Consider the following 20,795-nt stretch of genomic DNA (forward strand, 5'->3'; position numbering starts at 1 on the left):
TCACGTTTGCTGACGACACCATTGTTGGAGGTCAGATTTCAAACAATGACGAAACAAAAAACAGGAAAGAGACTGAGTGCTTAACAGCCGGGTGTACAGACAACAATCTCTCCGTCAACGTTAGCAAAATGAAGGAGCTGGTCATTGACTTCAGGATGTGGAGTGGAGTGCACACCCCTGTTTGTATCAATGGAGCTGAGGGAGAGGTGGTTGAGAGTTTCAAGCTCTTGGGAGCTGGCAATCTGTCCTGGTTCACCCACATTGATGCTGTAGTCAAGGAAGCACAACAATGTCTCTCTTTCCTCAGGTAATTCAGCATGTCCACAAAGATACTTACCAATTTTTGTAGATGCATCACACAAAACATCCTACCTGGGTGCACCACAGCGTAGTTTGGCAACTGTTCCTCTCAAGCCTACAAGAAACTAAAGAGAGTTGTGAACACAGCCCAATCCATCACAGGAACCAGCCTTCCATCCATTGACTCTGTCTGTACTTGTTGCTGCCTCGGGAAAGCAGCCGACATCATCAAAGACCTCTCCCACCTCGGTTTGACTCTCTTCTACCCTCTTTCATCAGGCAGAAAATATACAAAGTTGAAAACAGGTAAAAATAATTTCAGGAGCAGCTTCGTCCCCATTAACAGACTTTTGACCAGATCTCTCAAATGTTAATTCTGATCTCTCTCTCTCTGCAGCTGTAATACTGTTTCCTGCACTCTGTTCTGTTATCCTGATGCACTTTGTATGGTATGATCTGCCTGTATAGCACACAAGACAACACCTTTCACTGTATGTTGATACATGTTACAACAATAAATCACTCATCATTTATATAGAATTATGAACCTTGTGGTATCCCACTGCACACAGGGTTTCAATCACAACTCCTTTGGTTACCTCCCTTTGTATCCTCCCACTAAAGTCAATTTTTGATCCAACTTGCGGAGTTATCTGGATCCCAGGTACTTTTACTTTTGTTGTCAGTCTCTTATGTGGGACCTTATCACATGATCTGCTGAAATCCATACTAACTACATGAACTACTTTATCCTTGACACACCCACTCAAATAATTATTTCAAATTTGTTAAACATGACCTCCTTCTGATAAAGACTTGCTGATCATTCCTGATCAAACCTTGCTCCTTCAAGTGGAGATTAATTCTCTCCTTCAGAATTTTCTTCAACAGTTTCCCTAGCACTGAAGTGAGACTCAGTAATCTGTAATTGTTTGGTCTATCTCTATCATCTTTCTTGAAAAGTGGAACCACGCTAGCTGGTTTCCAGTTCTCTGGCACCTCCCCTTTGGCCAGAGAGAAATTAAAACATTGCTTCTATGTCTTATGGTCTTTTGATGAAATCAATAGTTTGCCTCAGTAATGAACACACATCTTGATTCATATTATTTTAACCAATTGTTCCATCTGATGTGTTCAAGGTTCTGTTTATTCTTTTGTAGGTTGCAATATGACATTACACCAGATGTTGTATTAGGATTTAACAACCAAGCAAGTTCATTAAACAATTAAATAATAAGTAAATAGTAACAGTATTAAACCATGCACATTTACAGAAGCCTTTTTAAGCCTGTAATAGAAAATAATAGATTACAACCACACCATTAAACTGAAAGCAGTGTATTTCTTTGACATGGAATGTTTTCCTCTCTTGTAAGTACAGAATTTATCTAGCCTAAACAGGGTCTCTTCAGAGACTTCTGGTAGACTAGATGGTCTGAAAAAGACAGACTAATACATTAACTTAGGATAACAAATGGGACTGCCTGACGTTGAACAATATGGAAGGATCAGAAGCACATTTCAATTAATCACATCTAATGTTTATATTTGAATTACTTTACTTATCCATGGAAAACAGACTTCAGACCAACTGACAATACAAATGTATAAAGTTAAGCTCACTCAGAATTTGTGTTAAACTTGCTTTTAAATCCCCGATGCACCTTGTCAGAAGCCAATATTCCACTAAATTGTAAGATAAAAATCTTCATTTTGTCAGAGCAGATGCTTGCCAACTTGCTGATGAAATCACCTAACTGGTCCAAGGGACTATTTTAAGAGACATTACTAGCAGCGAAAATAATGTAACAAAAATTGCTGAAGGACTCAGAGGTGCTCAAAAATTCTAATGCAGTGAGATGTCACAATAACACAGTAACTAAAAAACAAGAATAGCCCAGATTCATTCAGCTCCTTTTGAACTATCAGACACTGACCCAAAACATGGAATCAATTCAAACATAGAGCTTTAAAGTGAAAAAAAAAGTCTGGTTTCTGCATTTTCATCTGATTCACCAGGCACAGAATAACTAGTTTATTAAGTAACTTATGCACATGCTGTAAAATAACCCCTTTTGATTCAGCACTCACAACAGTTAAATTATATCACATGCACGATAGTTCAGTTGTGTCCTTACTGCCAAGGATGCAAAGATTCTGACGGAAAATCGTGAACCAACTGCAGTGAACAATCAAACAATATCTTTCAGTCTGTTTTCAGATTTACCAGTCTTTCGTTATAACAAAAAAATGATGATTATGGAAGAGTTTATTGATTGTTGTGTGATGATAAAGCCTGTTGATGTAATCTTGCTGTAACAGGCAAGATAATTTAGTCATTTTCAGTTGGTTTAGCAATATGCAGAAGACAAAACATTCAGCAAACAGGTTTCTTTATTAGCATGGAGAACATAATAGACATAAGGTACATATATATGAAGGCTAAACTGAATGATTTTGACCAAGAACAACTTATTGCTGTTTTGAGTTTTTACTTGATTGTCAAAGCATGAAGACTTTTAGCCGAGAATTACTTTTTTCAACAGATCCTTATCCCATTTCTCTGATGGCTGGTAAAATGTGAGATTTGGATGGTGCTCATCTAAAACATCAATAATCCAAACTTCTTTGTCTCTAATAGCTAAGGGTTAAAAACAGCAGAGTAAAATGTTATCATTGACCTCTTGTGTCTCTTTCCTTGTTACTTTTTGTCTGATAAAAAGATATTCTGTTCTGTGCAAAATGGGATTCCAACCCCATAAATAAATAATATTTACAATTCCAAATCCCACAATGTTTGGCAACTTGCTGTAAGAACAATGATGCCATTTCAGAGATATTTTTAAATTTAGCTTAAAAAACGTTGTTAAATATGACTTGTTTCAATCATTTTACTCTGTATATGATTAACTGTTTAACTTCAAGTCCTGGATGGCTGTAGAATTTTTATTTATTTTATACAGTAAGAATGTAAACCATTTTGTTTTCAGAAAGAATACTTAGTAGCTTTACACTCAAAATTTCCCCACGTTTATTTTCATCGACACTAATCTTTTTATTATATGGGCTTCCCGTGAAATGTATTTTCCAATCCAAGGTATGATTTCTATTGCTGGAAAAGGCAATTCTTTTATCAAACAGAATTCAGCAAGTACAAACACAGAAAATCATTTAGCCATCTTTTCTTGGTGAGCCAGTGTTTTCACATAGAGATTTCTCTCATATCTGCCAATTAACGTACCTTTACTCCTTTTAAGAGGCTGTCCAAACATTCCATATTGATGTTCCTTGATGAAATGATGGTATATCTGGTTGAGATAGGGGTAAACTTTGCAGCAGTATCCACACAACATGTAACCAAGCCAATGGGTGACAGCATCTCCAAGAACTTTAAATCCAAAAAAAATTGTTATAACCCAGAGACCAACTTGTACTGTTGAATTTTCTATTCCTCTTGCCAGAAGCTGGAGTGGATTGAATGTTGGAACAGAACAGCAATTCCTCATTTAACTCTGCAGTTGCGTTCCTGGGAAATGCATCTTTAAGTGAAAAAATTTTAAGTGAATCAGATTTTCCCAGTAGAACCAGGGTAAAAGCTGTTAGATTAGTTCAGTAAGCTCTCTTGCTGGGAAAAAAATCAAAGCATCGTACCTTGCAGATCTAAGTTGAAATACTTCACATTCCTAAATACCTATGTGAGTAAACAAGATGACATTTAAAATAATTTTAAAAATATAAAACAAATATGCTAGTCCCTTCTACCTATACCTCACTCATGATGTCTGCTGGTCCCTGCCTCCGTCTCCTGAACTCTCGCTGGCTGAGGGCTCAGGGGGAGGAGCTGTGAGCATGTGGGTGGGGGAAGATGTGGTGTGGGACAGGAGACTGAGTTGGAAGATGGAACAGCAGTAGTGAACAGGTCATATGTCACTCTGTTGACACCAGACACAATCCACATTGAGGCAAAGGTACTGATGTTCAGTGCATGAACCAGCAAAGCTAGAGTGGAGGGCGGGTGAATGAGGTAACAACACACAACCGGGAGCAACTTTTGGAGCAGGTGTTGCAATGTAGTAATGTCGCTGTGCTAGTAATCCAGAGAGTCAAGTTAATGGGTCTGGTGACATTGGTTTACATTCAACCATGGCAGCAGGAATTTAAATTAAATCAATACAATTCCTTCCCTAAGGGCAGTGAGGGTTTACCTACAGCAGGTGGACTTCAGCGGTTCAAGAAAGCAGCTCACCCCCACCTTCCCAACAGGCAATAAATACTGGACCCAGCCAGCGACACCCCGATGCACGAGTGAATTCAAGAAAAAAATCTGGAATTAAGAGATTGTCTTGATTTTGTGAATATTGTCAATTGTTGTAAAAACCTAATTTGTTCACTGAAGCTCTTTAAAGAAGAAAATCTACCATCCTCACCCAGTCTGGCCTACATGTGACTCCAGACCCAAAGTACTGGCTTTGCAAACAGCTCAGTTCAAGTGATGGGTGACAATGCCAACAAGACCAGTGAAGCCTATAGGATATGAAAGAATACATGGAACCTACTGCATCTACATATAAAAGGAGCATTCTACTGCTGTCTAAGTAATCTTCAGAGAGAATACAAGAGAACTACAGATGGTAGTTAGTGTGTGACATACAGTTAATTGCACTGTATTATACCTTTGTTCAATGGATCATTTCACCGGCAGCAAAAATCAGGAACATGCTTCGTTGAAATAAACTAGTCTGGTGAGTAGACATTTCTCCCAAATGCTGTGATAGCAGCATGTGTGGGGGACAGTATTAGTATTCTGTAGTACATTATGTTTGAATTTTGTTAAACAATTTCAAGGGATTATAACTTGGATATGAATCAAAAGCTGGAACCCTAGAGCACTGGGTCTGGGAGATGCAGGCTCATAGCTCCTTGAAAGTGAAGTCGCAGGTAGATAGGATAGTGAAGAAGGCATTTGGTATGCTTTCCTTTATTGGTTAGAGTACTGAGTACAGGAGTTGGGAGGTCATGTTGCAGCTGTACAGGATATTTATTAGACCACTGTTGGAATATTGTGTGCAATTCTGGTCTCCTTCCTATCGGAAAGATGTTGTGAAACTTGAAAGGGTTCAGAAAAAATTTACAAGGATGTTGCCAGGGTTGGAGGATTTGAGCTATAGGGAGAGGGTGAATAGGCTGGGGCTGTTTTCCCTGGAGCAACAGGCCAAGGGGTGACCTTATAGAGGTTTATAAAATCATAAGGGTCATGGATGGGATAAATAGACAAAGTCTTTTCCCAGGGTTGGGGGAGTCCGGAACTAGAGGGTATAGGGTTAGGGTGAGAGGGGAAAAATATAAGAGAGATCTATGGGGCAACATTTTCACGCAGAGGGTGGTACGTGTGTGGAATGAGCTGCCAGAGGAAGTTGTGGAGGCTGGTACAATTACAACATTTAAAAGGCATCTGGATGGGTATATGAATAGGAAGGGTTTGGAGGGATATGGGCCGGATGCTGGCAGGTGGGATGAGATTGGCTTGGGATGTCATAAATAAGTTGGACCGAAGGATCTGTTTCGTGCTGTACACATCGATGACCCTAATGACGTGGGGAGAATGTGCAAGCTCCACACAGTCACTTTGGGTTACAATCGAACTCAGGTCCCTAGCGCTGAGAGGCAGGAGTGCTAACCACTGAGCTATCCTGCCTTACACAAGTTATAAAATCAGGAGGGGCACAGATACAGTGAGTAGCCAAGGTCTTTTTCCCAGGCTAAGGGAGTCCAAAGCTAACGGGCATAGCTTTAAGGCAAGAGGGGAAAGATTTAAAAAGGACCAGAGGGGCAACATTTTCTCACAGTGGGTGGTGTGTGTATGGAATGAGCTGCCAGAGGAAGTGGTGGAGGTGGGTATAATTACAACATTTAAAAGCATCTGAATGTTTACACGAACAAGAATGATGATAAATAGGACTAGGGCAGTTTAGGATATCTGGATGGCATGGAAGAGTTGGACCGAAGGTTCTGTTTGACTCTATATACACTCCACTCATGTGCAGGATTCATTCTCAATTAAATAAAAACGGGGGAGAATGATCAGTTCTTATCTTCACAGAATCACATTGTTATCAGCAAAGCGATTATGTACATTTTCCCTCGATCACATGTGAACCTTAAAATGATGGCTTTTAATTGCAAACAGGAGTAGAGGAAGTCACTTCATTGCATCCACAAAAAAAAAAGCAGTCTTCTCATTTAATAAGTTACTGACTGAATCATGATGTGAATTTTGATTGCTTCCCAACCGAAGGAAGATCTACGGGTAACAATCTGCATGTCTGAAACTTTACAATGAGTTTTAATAAGTTTCAGAAATGATTTTTAAAAAATTGTTAGCCAATTAATACCATGAATAAATTTATAATTGAAATTATTTTCCTCAATTGTGTAATTAAAGAAACTGATTGCGAAAGGGCCTTGGGGTGTTTTAGTACATTCAAGGAGCTGTGTAAGTGGCTTTTATTTTTCCTGTAAGTTGTTTTGCATCTGATGTAAAATTTTAAGAATAATTCTGTGCTCCTTTAATCATTAAAGGGAAAGCCATGTGCAGACAGATCCCATACAAATTAGCAATGAAACAAATCTCAACTTTAAAAGAATGTTTCGTAGGAATCATGCATCAAGATTGAAGGGAGGATCTTAGTGAATGAAAGGCTGACATTTCCCTAAGTGGGAAACTTAAAAAAAAATCAACGTTATATCCTACAGTAACCCCTGGTGAGCAATGGCCTAACTCGCTCACCAGTTGCCCACAATTCTCTTTGACCTGTGATGAGGGGACTTGAACACAGCTAAATCCATTCCCTTAACTACTTGGCCTTGACCAAATGCAAATACCTTTTGGGAAAGTAACTGGTTCCTATCCCTTTGAGGAAACCAACAAATTGGAGGTAAAAAGAAATCTGAAAGAAGTGGGATAATCACTGAAATTAATCAGTTCAGGAATTGTAACTTGTGCCAATTTGAAAGGGCAAGAAAGAACTTTGTTTGTGAAAGCTGAGAAAAAGACACATTGCAACTCCAAGTGATGTATATTTTACAATTCATCTGTTTATCATCATCACTTCTTCACTGCTGGCCCAAATGCAATTTGGATATAAGTTTTTGTGTCCTTAATGTCCAACATTCTTGGAAATCTGACAAGGTAACCAATGATTTTAATTTTCGGATCATGTATGCAGATAAGAAACAGAAGTCCAAACATTGATCCCTGTCAGATATCACTCAACAGTTATCATTTGTCAAAGAGTGTGGCGCTGGAGAAGCACAGCCAGTCAGCCAGCATCCAAAGCAGGAGAGCGGATGTTTGAACATAAGCTCTTCATCAGGAATGAGGCTTGTGGCCCAAGGGTGCTGAGTGATAAATGGGTGGGGTGAAGCTGGGGTGAAGGCAGCTGCAATGGGTAGATGAAGTTGGGGATGATGGTGATTGGTCGGACAGGAGGGAGGAGTGAATAGGTGGGAAGGAAGATGGACAGGTAGGGCAGGTCAAGAGGGCAGTGCCGAGTTGGAAGGTTGGATCTGGGATAAGGTGGGGGGAGGGGAAATGAGGAAACTGATGAAATCCAAATTAATCCATGTGGCTGAAGGGCCCCAAGGTGGAAGAAGAGGATTTCTTCCTCCAGGTGTCAGATGGTAGGGTTTGGTGGTGGAGAAGGCAGAGGAGTTGTATATCTCTGGGGAGTGGGAAGGGGGGATTAAAGTGTTCAGCCACAGGGTAGTGGGGTTGTTTCATGCACGTGTCCTGGAGATGTTCTCTGAAACGTTTCACAAATAAGCGTCCTGTCTCGGCAATGTAGAGGAGACCACATCGGGAGCAACAGACGCAGTAGATGACGAGTGTGGAAGATTCTGAAACATTCTGCAAATAGGTTCCACAAGTTATCATTTGTACCTAGTTTACAACTGTCTCAGACTTCTTTTCTGTACCAAGGATGTTATATAAATGAAAGTTGATAGTTTTGTTGCCATCACCAGTTCCCTGCTCCAGGCAAGTTAAAAGCCTTTCAAATGGAACTTTGTCAAATATCTTCTGAGTCTAAGTTTGCAGCTCCGAAGCATCATATCAGACAAGAATGTTAAGTTTCTCTCTCCACAGATGCTGCCAGACCTATTGAATTCCCATTTGTATTTCAGATTTCCAGCATCTGCGGTATTTTGCTTTTATAAAATTCCACCATCTGGAGTTCCAATAGCCACATTATTTGGAACATCTTCAAAAGATGTTGAATGAGTTTGCCTGGTGAGATGTATTTTTAAATCACATCAATTAGGTTTTCCTTCATAATTACTTCTCCAACTGAATCTTTGGAATGGTTTCCATTATTTTGTCTGGAAAGAACTGGCTTTTATATATTTCCATTCACAATCTCAGGATAAATGTTGGGACATTAAAGCAGCTAATTTGCCCCAATTATTACTTGGCTGAGGAATAAACATCAGTTTGGACAGAGAAATCTCTTTGTTTCAAATATTTTATATTCGTTGGAGATGGCAAATGGAACCTTGGTTTAATGTCTCATTCAAAGATGACATTTTTCACTGTGCAGCCTGCTCCTAGTAATAGACCATACAGTTAGCTTCAATTTTGTGTTCAAATCTCTGGCCTGGGTTTAAACCCAGTGCCTTCGGATTTGGAGGAAAAGGGACAACTATTAATCCAATGCTGACACATTAGTTATTGATTTAGGTCTAAAGCTCCTTCTTTAACAAATTTTTCACCTTTTTAAAAAATTGTCTGACAGGTTCAGAAGACAAGGTTCTTATGTTTTTAAAGCAGCTAATGTACCCTCTTTGAAAGTAGTTCAAATCAAAGAAAGTGATTTTGCTACAAGGGAGGTAAGGTACACTTCTCCCAACATTTGATTTTCTAAGAAACATCAGATCATTAGCAAGAGGTACACAGTGCATGGGGGAGAATGGCCAAGGTGTAACGTTTTGCAAACCAATGATTGACTGCCATGAAAAACACCTGCAGACTGCTCTATATCAGCACAAAATAACAAGACCACAGAACAGTTACCATCCTCTCAGTCTGTGAGATCTCATTCCCCATTAGACAGACAGAGTGGCATAGAGGTGCGATAATTTATAGTTCAGTAAAATGGAAGAAAACCAACCTCCAAAACATTCCAGCAGCTGAGTTTCTGCTGTCACAGGGCCAGGGTCTCCAGATTTTCACTTTAGAATCTCTCAATCTTGTAAAATTTAGAGTTCCATGGAGCAGAACCGACCAAGCCAATTGCAGAATTTCTGTCTGCAAACCACAAAAAGCCCTGAAAGTTTGACTCCTGTAGATGTCTGTGGAATACTGAGGAATATTTTGCACATCGAGTCAGTTTCAGCATATAACTAGAGCACAGCTGATCTTTAATCCTAACTTCATCTCTCCTGCACTACCTCTTATTTCTCGATACTTCCATTGCCTAGAAATTTACGGAAGATGGTACTGAATAACTGAGTCCTCTCAGACTCTGTGGGAGAGAACTCCAAAGACCCTCTAAACTCTGAGCGAAAACTTTCCTTTTCCTCTTGTTCCTAAATGGCCTGATCCACAGAGACTATATTCTCTGATTCTAACTAACCCAGCCGGGGGAAAACCCTCCATGTCTCCCCTGTTGAACCCAGAAAGAATTGTGTGGGCTTCAATGAAATCATCTCTCATTCCTATAAACTCTAGAGAGTATAGGCTTAGTCTTCATCCTCAGAGGACAGTGGTGCCATTCCAGGGATCAGTATAATTCTTGAGAATTTAGGCTTTTTTTCCCCCGGATTGCTGATATGTGGACACTGAATATAAGACTAATGATCAGACTTTATCTTAAGTAGGTCACAACAGCTGCAATGTTTTAATGATGAAGACTACTGCACAAGCTCAGTGACTGCAGCAAACACACAAGCCTCATATTCTACACCTGATGATCCTGACTTAGGTAAGTACATTATGTACTAATGTGAAAGCTGGAGAAAGGTGCGCTTCTCATCTTGGGTGCTGTTGGCAGTAGGCCACGAATGAAGGTTATTTATTGTGTGTGTAAGCAAAAACGTAAATCTGGAAAAGATGAGGGAAGAAGGGGGTGAAACAAGGAGAAAAGCTCATCTATGGTAATGCTGGTTCTGTATTTTATGTGGACTGAACTAAACACAATCAGGCAGTCACTGAGTACAACTTCAAGAACACGTAATGTGAAGACGATTTGTTTAAAAAATGGTTAAAAATGTTCATATTTTTCACACAAACCACTCAATAAACAGATCAAATCAGGCAAGTCAACAGAAATGACACCCTGAGCTTATTATCATCTGTACTCCAAAATTCATCGTATAATACTGCATCTTACAAATAAAAAGTCCATACGAAATTGTTTTACAAAGATATATCTTTGGGTGCACACTGCATGAAGGCAAAAAAATGTGCTAAAAACCAATCTTGCAACCTCACAACAATTACTACAGGTAGGTACAGAATACAATAAAAACACATCTTAAATAAAACATTATATACATTAAATACGTTATAACCTTTTCTGTCATTCCCCAGGCAAACATTTCAGTGCATATTTGAAGCACTAGCTATATCGATATAAAGAATTTACAGATACGTTTGTACAATAACATAAACTGCTGGTGCCCTGATGACACATCTACTCCATCCTTGGTTAAATACTGTTTATAAAAACTGTACATTTTAGTCTTTTTAAAAAAAACATATGTATTTATAATAACACAACATGTATTGTCACTGCATAATGAGGTGACAAAAAATGGATCAAGAGCTGTTGACAGCATTGCAATTTCAGCGATCTTAGCTGACTCCAAGCAATTATAGAGCTGCCAAAATACACACTGTATGGCATATCAGTACCATGTTTCTTGTGCGATTCTTGTACTCTGAAGAAAAAATGAGTGAAGAATTAGTGTGATTCTTTTCCCTAATTATCCCTAATTTTGCCACTGCTGTCATCGAAAATGTACAGTGCATTTTGTTTCCTCCATCCAATACCCCATGTTAAGTACAAACCTTTCAAGTGGCATTTAGAATTTCTAACTTAGAGACAGCAAGTTCACTGATGCTTCATGGTAAAAAGTTAGCTCTAGAGACAATGAACAATGGCATTTTAGCAAAAGAAAATTCAGTGACAATTTTACAGTATCTTAAATGGAATACATGTTAGAAAGCTTTATACAGTGCAGTTTTAAATTTCCAAAGAGGAACCATACTGTTTCGAAAGCAATAAAATGAAATCACAAAATCAGAAGTTATATTTACACTGTACAAACATTATACGTACCAGCTGAGTAAGTGCATCCTAGAACCTCATTTTTGTCGCTGTCTAAAAGATGGATTGTGTATGAGAGAAGAGTCAGCATTTTGCAGCCAGTTTTTCATATTTTTTTTCAAATGTGAATATAGCAACAGCTTCTTCACTGCAGTTTTCAAAGTGCAATTCCTCTGTCTGCATCCTTCTGCTCACCTTCCCACAACTCTTTGTGATTGTCTCTGCAGGAGTCCATCTTAATATTACTCTTTAAAGCCGAAATGCAGTTTTCCTGAATAAGTCAGTTCACAACAAAACTCTCCAATGAATTCATGCAGACTATGTGCGTTCCTAATTGCTCCACAAAACCCTTGATCCAATCATCCTGAAAAAATTAATGATTTTACTGTATAGCATGGTGTCCCATGACAGGAAAAGCAGCAAAGATTAATTTTCAACAATTGCATGCATCCAATGTTGCATGCTACTATCACAATAACAGGCAAAACAGAACAGTAAAGCCAGAATTGCATTTATGTCATTCATGACTACTGGTCTCAGAAGCAGTCTACTGAAGTGCTTCTGATATGCAGCACCCAAATTGAACACAGGGAGCTCCATAAACTACAACATTATATTAACCAGACAACCTGTTTTTATAATGTTAATAGAGAAATGAATATTGGCCAGGGTACAGGGAGAACTCGTCTATTCTTACATGAAGTAGTACCATGGAGTCTTTAAAGACCACTGGAGAATAAAGCCTGGGCCTTAGCTTAGCATCTCATCTGAAGGGCAACACCTCTGGCAGTGCAGCACTCACTCGGCAACGCAACAAAGAGTGAAACTTGGTTTTGATATTCAAATTCCTCAAATAGGACTTAAATCTGCACCTTTCTGACTGAGAAGTGAGAGTCTCATTAACTGAATCATAGCTGACACTTATTGCAACACACATATTGAACAGAAATACATTGACAGAAGTAACTTGAAATATTTAATGTTTCCTCTCTATATAGGATCCAACTAGACACCAACAGTTCAACCCAAATTGTCTGGAATCACTTCCGGGCTAAAGCTACAATTATTCAACATATATTTTTTTACATATTGAGTTAATTTGTGTCTCTCCTCCCATCAAGATTATAGAGATGTTAACTTAAAATCAGTTCAACCCAATAATTTTCCAATAACATTTCCTTGGTCCAAAAATATACTTTCAGCTCTATGGAGCTCAACCTCACGTCAACATCAAGTTAAATAGTTCCCCAAATGTCCAATTTTAACTGTCAGCAACAAAGCTGTACTTTATCATGGTTTAAACTAAAATTGCTACATTATTGATTTGAGAAGTTTGGAAATTTTGTTAAGATTGTTCTTGGCTCTACAGAGTGGAAAAAAGTTCATTCAAATAGTCCTAAAATGATGGCATAGCTAGTTACCATTTATTGAAAATATTCTTCTGCATTGGTTCTGAAATGAACTTGTCATTAAAAGAAAAATACATGGAAGCAGGAGGAAATAAGATGTCAGAATGGAAAAAATAGAAACACTAAATTTCCTTTTAGGATATAATTTTCTGCATAGTATCCTGATTTAGAATGTAGCCTCATTAATGTTGCTGCAATGGATGCAGAACTTATATTCTAATTATAGTTGCCAGAATTCACTTTGCTGCAATTAATAATGACCAATGTTGCCTTACTACAGGCAACTAAAATGCCTGTGGCATAATCTCTTGTCTTTAACAATACACAAATTATATCAGTCTCTTGTCTACAATAAATGCCCCTTCCTAAACACCCAGGAAAAGTTAGAGATTTACTGCATGGACAAATACAAGTTGTTATAGAAATGACTTGTCCCTTTTTGATTGTGAATTATGAACCAGTTTCAACTTTCCAGCCATGGAGGTATTACTTTAAGAACACATAATTTTCTACTAGGTGTTTCATATCACACAGAAACATGTTTCATTGCCACAGTAAAATTATATTGTCAGTCTTTCTTGAACAATTAAGCACTTTGATAACCGTACTACACCAAACAAAATCAAGTTTTTATTAGAAATCTTGCTGTGTTCAGACAGCATTATGGAAAATAGTATAATATTATATTTAAAAAGGAGTGTTTACTTGTTTATTGATTTAACTTTTGTGTTCAAGACAAATAGTCATATATCTTAATTTTAAAATGCTTAGTCTTTGAGAATTTGCTCAGAAAACTGTCAAGATAATTATTAGTGTAATAATAGACTAATTCTCTGTATCATGTACAATTTATGTTTTGTTGTCATTGCTAAAGTGAGTCTGTATTTTACCTTGAATCACGTATCAATCCAATTACAGCAGGGATTTAGTTATAAAGTTCTAAATAAATTAACTCTAACAGACAAGGGCTCTATAACATGTCAGCTTGAAAAAAAGAAAAATAGAAGATATTCAGGGACCATCTTTTGTAGTTACTTCGACACAACAAAACTGCAAGGTGTCACAGGGAAGGAGTTGGACAGATTGTATTTTCCACTGAATGAAGCTGAACAAGAAAATCTGGACAAGAGAAACAGAGCAGGTCTGATGCAGCAATGGGCCTTGCCTTGGTCTTGCTGCTAATTTTGGGTCTTGCTCCAATGCAAAAATGTATTTACAAAAATTACCTGAAATGAATGCCCACAGTTAAGAACGGAACCAAAGTTCTGTTCCAAAGTACAGCCACCTATAAGAAAATTCAGCAAGGACTAGCAGCAAGTTTACTACAGTACTCTCTACCACAAAGTGAACACTGCCACTATGTTTATGAATGTGAAAAAAGGTAAAGTCACCACAGACTTACCAGACCACAGGGCTGTCCTCTTATTAGAGGCAACTGGTGGTAGTTTAACCTGAAGGTCACCATGCCTCAGGCACAGAGAGAGATTGAGAAGGAGAGTCTTTCATGGTCACCTCAGCTGGTACAGGAACGGAACCCACACTGTTGTGCAACATTGCATTGCAAACCAGCTGTCCAGTCAATTGAGCTAACTGACCCTATACCCCTATGAATGCAGTCACTTATACACCAAACAGTTGTGCTGAATGCTTTAGTTTTATATATTATTCTGATATGCAAATCTGTGACCATTATCAGAAAAGGAATGCACATCAAAACACATTTCAGGGGGGTATATCTTTGTCCAGGAGCAAGTAAACGTGACTAACCCATCTTGGATAATGGCCTTGTTCCCTGGAAAATACAAGTTAGACAGTGCACCCAGAGGTGATACTGCTGTCACACAAAGCCCACTCTGATGCAATGGATAAGTGATGCAATGAGCAATGCATCAGATATCAGGACTGTCTTTGAGGATGGGAAATCTACAATCTGTTCCAGTGAAGCTGTGAAAAACTACAAGAGCATGGGCATACTTTACAACACAGTAGATGGACAGAGACCTCATCACATATTTGAGTATGGAAACAGAACCTTGCCAGTGAATGCTGGGAGGATGAAAATGTGCAGGTACGAGCAGATCTGGATGGATTGAGGTAGACAGCTGCAGAAGGAAATGGATATCATTTTGAAGGAGGTTGTGGGTTCCGACAGCTGCCACCATACTGGATATGTTGATAAACAGGAATCTGCTGGTTCATTTCCCTGTTCAATTTTGAAGAACTATATAATTGCAGTTTGGTCTATGTTTGGGAACAAAAAATAATTTCCTGTACAAGAGTTAGAGATGAGATATAACTTTATTCAGTGAAAAAGTGCACAAGCTGTTAACCTCACACGTGTTTTCGGCAATGTTTGCATCTTCTTGGCTGATAATACTTCTCTACACCATTTTTCGACATATTCTGCTGCTAACAGTGTAATTGTGGGAGATAGTTGTTCAGTCATTTGGTAAGTTGCCCGAGATTCAGAAAAGCCAGTACTTCTATCTTGGAATATCTCTTGACGAATCCACAAGAGTGTCGGGAGTCTCGATGTGAGTTCTCTGCTCTCTGAGACAATGCCTGGAGCTTTTTCTACAGCTGGTGGCCCAGGTCATTGTCAGTCTCACCCTGTACTTTTGTTCTCCACATACATCACTGAAGTATCCCAATTATTAACCACGGGCTCATGAAATCCCTCTTATATGATAATCGTTTGTCAAGACATTTATGGATGTTATCTCCACCCCAACATCTACCTCTCTCACCATTTGAGCTGTAAGATGAATAAAAATCAGTGTTTTCCCTGCTTACTGTCAGTGGAAATTCTTACAAAGACTGGACACTACACGGGCCACAAACTGGACACACTTCACAACGGGGTTTAGGAACTGTGCTGAAGGAAGAATCATCAATGAATGTCGATAAAGAGGAAAATAAAAGATGTGGGAGTTTCATTTTGTGGTGTGGATAAAGAGGAGTTCAAACATGAAAGGGGATACAGTGAATGTTGTGGATACGGAATGGAGGAAGTGTAGGCTTGATTTAAAGAAAGAGTAAGTGCCATCGAGCACTGAGCTGTCGAAGGCTATCAATCTAAATGACAGAAGTAGTGCAGCTTCAACTGGGGGAAGGTGAGGAGAGCCAACTGAACTAACAAACAATGAGTTTGAACAACGTTTTGAGGGAAAGAAGAGTTCCAGCTTGAATTGTGAGGGAGAGAAATTCCAGTGAACATTGGAAGGATTGGAGTAAGAGTGTTTCCTGTGGAAGGGGCAGGGTGTTACACTGGGTACTTGCTATCAGACTGCAGGAGGGTTGATTTTAATTCTAACATAAAGCAAAAAACTAGAAATCTGAAACAAAAACAGAAACTGCTGCAGGAACTCAGCAAGTCTGGCACCAACTGTGCAAAGAAAGCAGAGTAAACGTTTTGAGTCTGGTGACTTTGGACTGTGCTGAACTGTCACCAGATTCAAAATGTTAACTCTTGTTTCTCCTACAGATGCTGCCAAATCTGATGAGTTTCACCAGAAATTTCTGATTTTGTTTGATTTGAATCTGGCATATCCAAGGGAAAGTGGGCACTTGGGCAGGTTAAAAGAAAGAGCAGGTAGCTTGCCCATTCCGACCTGAAGTGTATGTGAAACACATTGGGTACAATAACAACTGATGTGATACCGAGGTAACTGTAACGGGGCAATCACTGCGACACTTTGATCTGTAACTTGGGGCAACTCATAACCAACTTTTTCCCCAGACTCCAGCCCTGTATGAGCTGACTCCTGAATGATTGATAACTCTCCCCTGCCTACAATGCCAGTGCCTATTGCATCACTCTATACAGCACCCTCATTGCTAAATAATGTCTTAAGATGCTGCTTGGTCCAAGCAGGGATAATGATGCTCAGTTCTGAAGCTGCAGAATTAGATTCTTCATGCTCTGCAAAGACAGCAGATGGGATATTATTAGTAGTCCATTTAATTAGGCATTTTCAATATGGAACACTTGTGCATAGTTTGTATGAACACACCTATGCAACAGCAGATGACAAGAGTAAGACACACATACCTTGGAACTAATGATCATCCAATTTCTTGCAAATCATCAGCTTCTGCAGCCTCCCTCCCTGATACTGCCATTTATGTGCAATTAAAGGCTGCGGATGCTGGAATTAGGATCGCCCCTTTGCTGCCCTTCTGTTGTGTAGAAATATTACCTTTAAACATAAGAGCAGTTTAATTCAGAAGTGTTGGGAACCACAGGTCATTTTTCCAGCAGTAAGTTCTCTGCCATTCCGATCGTGAAATGCAATTCACAAAATTCCATTTTTAATTGTACAAAACTCTCAACACGGTGAGATTACAGATCCTCCACCCCGCCAAAAAAAGTTAAACTGACGTATGTGCCACGAACCAAATTATGAGGTGTTTAATGTCAAGGTCATTGATTCTGAAGTTGCTAACAAATCATCAAAATTATAATTGAACAGCTTATTTAATAGTAAGTGACATCTTCGCTCAGGAACCAGTTTAGCTCTTGTAAAAGGATGTGTTGGCTTGTACTACCGCACGATACCAAAAATGGCAATCAGTGAAAAATAAACACATTGCCACGTAGGAAGGTGAGATATAGGTAGCTCTTCTATAACACAATGGTTGTGTTCATGGGCAATCCCACGTTATAGAAAAATCATGCTTTAGGAACAGCACTTAAAGTGTTGGTGATGTAATTGCGTTACATCCAACATGCGTTTTGAAAGGTCAAGCTTTCGAAATGGTGTCCCCAATTTGTCAATTGCGTTACAGCGAATTCTCGGCAACGAAATGTGCATTATAGCAGAACGACCTATAATGTAGTTTTTGTACTGTTTTTAGAATCGAGAAGAGTAAAAGTGAAAGGACAGGTTTTATTTACTTGTTCATGGGATGTGGGCATTGATGCTTAAACCAGCATTTATTTCCCATTCCTGCTTACCGGGGAGAAGGTGATAGTGTGCCCCTTTTTGAACTCTGGTAGCCCTTGGGGTGTAGGAATACCTGGAGTATTGACAGGGAGGAAATTCTCAGATTTTGACTCAGCAACACTGAAGGAACAATGATATATTTCCATGTCAAGATAGCGTGAGCCTTGGAAGTGAACCTTTAGGAGATGGGGTTCCCATGTATGTGCTGCTCTTGTCCTTTGAAATGCTAGAGGTCATGGAAGGGCCACTGGTGGGTTGCTACAGTGCATATGGCAGATGGCACACACAGGTAGTGATGGTGTAGTGGCATAATCTCCAGAATATTAATTCGGAGACCCAGGTTCAAATCCTGCCTTGACAGATGGTGCAATTTGAATTTAATAACTATCCGAAATTAAGAGTTTAATGATGACCATGAAATCATTATCATCTGTCAGGAAAAACCCATCTGGTTCACTAAAGTCTGTTAGGGAATGAAATCTGCCGTCCTTACCTGGTCTGGTCTACATGTGACTCCAGACCCACTGCAATTTGGTTGACATTTAACAGCCCTCTGGGCAATTACAGATGGGCAATAAATGCTGACCTAGCCAGTGATGCCCACATCTCGTGAGTGAATAAAATCAAAACAGAACTGTCAGCGATGAAGAAAGTGTATGTTGAAGGTGGCAGATGGGGCGCTCGTCAAGTGGGATGCCGTGTCCTGGTTGGCCATGAGCTTCTTCAGTGTTGCTGGGGATGGGAGACCCTCCTCCAAACACCTGACTTTGGTGTTTTGAGAAGACTTGTAGCTCAGGTTGAGGTTCTGGATATATGTTTGTTCCCTGAGCTGGAAGGTTCATTTCCAGATGTTTCATCAACCTACTAGGTAACATCTTCAGTGGGCCTCAGGTGAAGCACTGTACATGATTCCTGCTTTCTATTTAGATGTCTGGGTTTCTTTAGGTTGGTGTTGTCATTTCCTGTGGTGATGTCACTTCCTGTTCTTTTTCTCTGTGGGTGGTAGATGGGGTCTAACTCAATGTGTTTGTTGATAGAGTTCCGGTTGGAATGCCATGCTTCTAGGAATTCTCATGCATGTCTCTGTTTGGCTTGTCCTAAGATGGGTGTGTTGTCCCAGACAAAGTGGTGTCCTTCTTTATCTGTATGTCAGGATACTAGTGAGAGAGGGCCATATAGTTTTGTGGCTAGTTGGTGTTCATGTATCCTGGTGGCTAGTTTTCTTCCTGTTTATCCAATGTAGTGTTTGTTACAGTCCTTGCATGGTATTTTGTAAATGACATTAGTTTTGTTTGGTGTCTGTATAGGGTCTTTCAAGTTCATTAGCTGCTGTTTTAGTGTGTTGGTGGGTTTGTGGATTACTATGATGCCAAAGGGTCTGAGTAGTCTGGCAGTTATTTCCAAGATGTCTTTGATATATGGGATAGTGGCTAGGGTTTCTGGACGTGTTTTGTCTGCTTGTTGGGGTTTGTTGCTGAGAAATTGGTATTGTGTTCATTGGGTACCCATTCTTTTTGAATACATGATATAGGTGATTTTTCTCTGCTCTGCGTAGTTCCTCTGTGCTGCAGTGTGTGTTGGCTCACTGAAATAATGATCTGATGCAACTTCGTTTGTGGGTTTGGAATGATTGCTTCTGTAGCTCAATATTTGGTCTGTATGTGTTGTTTTCCTGTAGACACTGGTTTGAAGTTCCCCATTGGCTGTTTGCTCTACTGTGACATCTAGGAATGGCAGTTTGCTGTTGTTTTCCTACTCTTTAGTGAATTTTATGCCAGTAAGTGTATTATTAATGGTCTTGAAGGTTTCCTCTAATATGTTTCGCTTAGTGATGACAAAGGTGTCATCCACGTAGCGGACCCAAATCTTGGGTTGGATGGCTGGCAGGTTGGCAGAGCTGTTTGTTCAAGTCTCTGCATTAGTGCCTCTGCTAAGAACCCTGATAGCGGAGATCCCATGGGTGTTCCGTTGGTTTGTGTGAAGGTTTTGTTGTTAAAGATGAAGTGGGTGGTAAGGCATAGGTCCAGTAGCTTGATGATACTGTCCTTGCTGATGAAGTTAGTGGTGTTTGGTGTGTGTGCCGTTGGGTCTTCTAATAAATAGTCGGTGTTTCCTTGGCCAGGTTAATGTTGATTGATGTGAACAGGGCTGTTACGTCAAAGGAGACCATTATTTCATCCTCTTCTTAGCGTCTTTGATGGTCCTCAGGAATTCTTGGGTGGAGTGGATGGAGTGGTGTGAGTCTTCTACAGAGTGTTTTAGTCTTTGTTGTAGCTCCTTGGCTAATCTGTAAGTTGGTGTTCCAGGTAGCGAGACTATGATCTGAGGGGAATTCCTGGTTTGTGAATTTTGGGTAATCCGTAGAAGCGTGGTGTGTTGGATCTGTCTGGTTTCATTTTTTGGAAGCCTGTCTTATTTATTCCTCCAGGTTTCTGAAGTTTTTTGAGTAAGGCTCTGATTCGGTTCTCTAGTTGTAGGGTCAGGTCTACTGCCACTTGTTGGTAAGTGTTGATATCTGTACGTAGTGCGTTCACTTTATCAATGCAGTCTCTTCGATTTTAAATGACTGTCAAGCGTCCTCATTCTGCGGGTAGGATAACAATTTTTTTTAGTCTTTCCAGTGCTTTCCTTTCTTGTGTATTGAATGTGTTTCCTTCCTTTTTTTCTGCTTAATGTTGGTGTGACTACTTGTCTGATGGCTTGCTAGGTTTCTCCTGTGAGTTGGCTGTCTTTTAGTGTTGTTTCTAATGCTGCTAAGAGATCTTTCTTGTCCGCATCCTGGCAGTTGTAATTTAATCCTTTTCCTAAGACGGCTT

General features: G+C 39.5%; 1 protein-coding gene across 1 annotated transcript in view; it reads right to left on the minus strand.

The window, feature by feature from the left end:
* Positions 1-3,345: 3,345 nt before the first annotated feature.
* ahdc1 (AT hook, DNA binding motif, containing 1) overlaps positions 3,346-20,795 on the minus strand; it is a 206,392-nt gene continuing 188,942 nt past the window's right edge. The window contains exons 6-7 of the mRNA XM_060847518.1: positions 11,637-11,988; positions 3,346-3,839 (exon numbers count right to left, since the gene is read on the minus strand). The gene's annotated coding sequence lies outside the window, so the exon portion shown is untranslated. The remainder of the gene's footprint in view (positions 3,840-11,636; positions 11,989-20,795) is intronic.

This window comes from Hemiscyllium ocellatum, chromosome 30, assembly GCF_020745735.1.
Source record: "Hemiscyllium ocellatum isolate sHemOce1 chromosome 30, sHemOce1.pat.X.cur, whole genome shotgun sequence".
Classification (NCBI taxonomy): Eukaryota; Metazoa; Chordata; class Chondrichthyes; order Orectolobiformes; family Hemiscylliidae; genus Hemiscyllium; species Hemiscyllium ocellatum.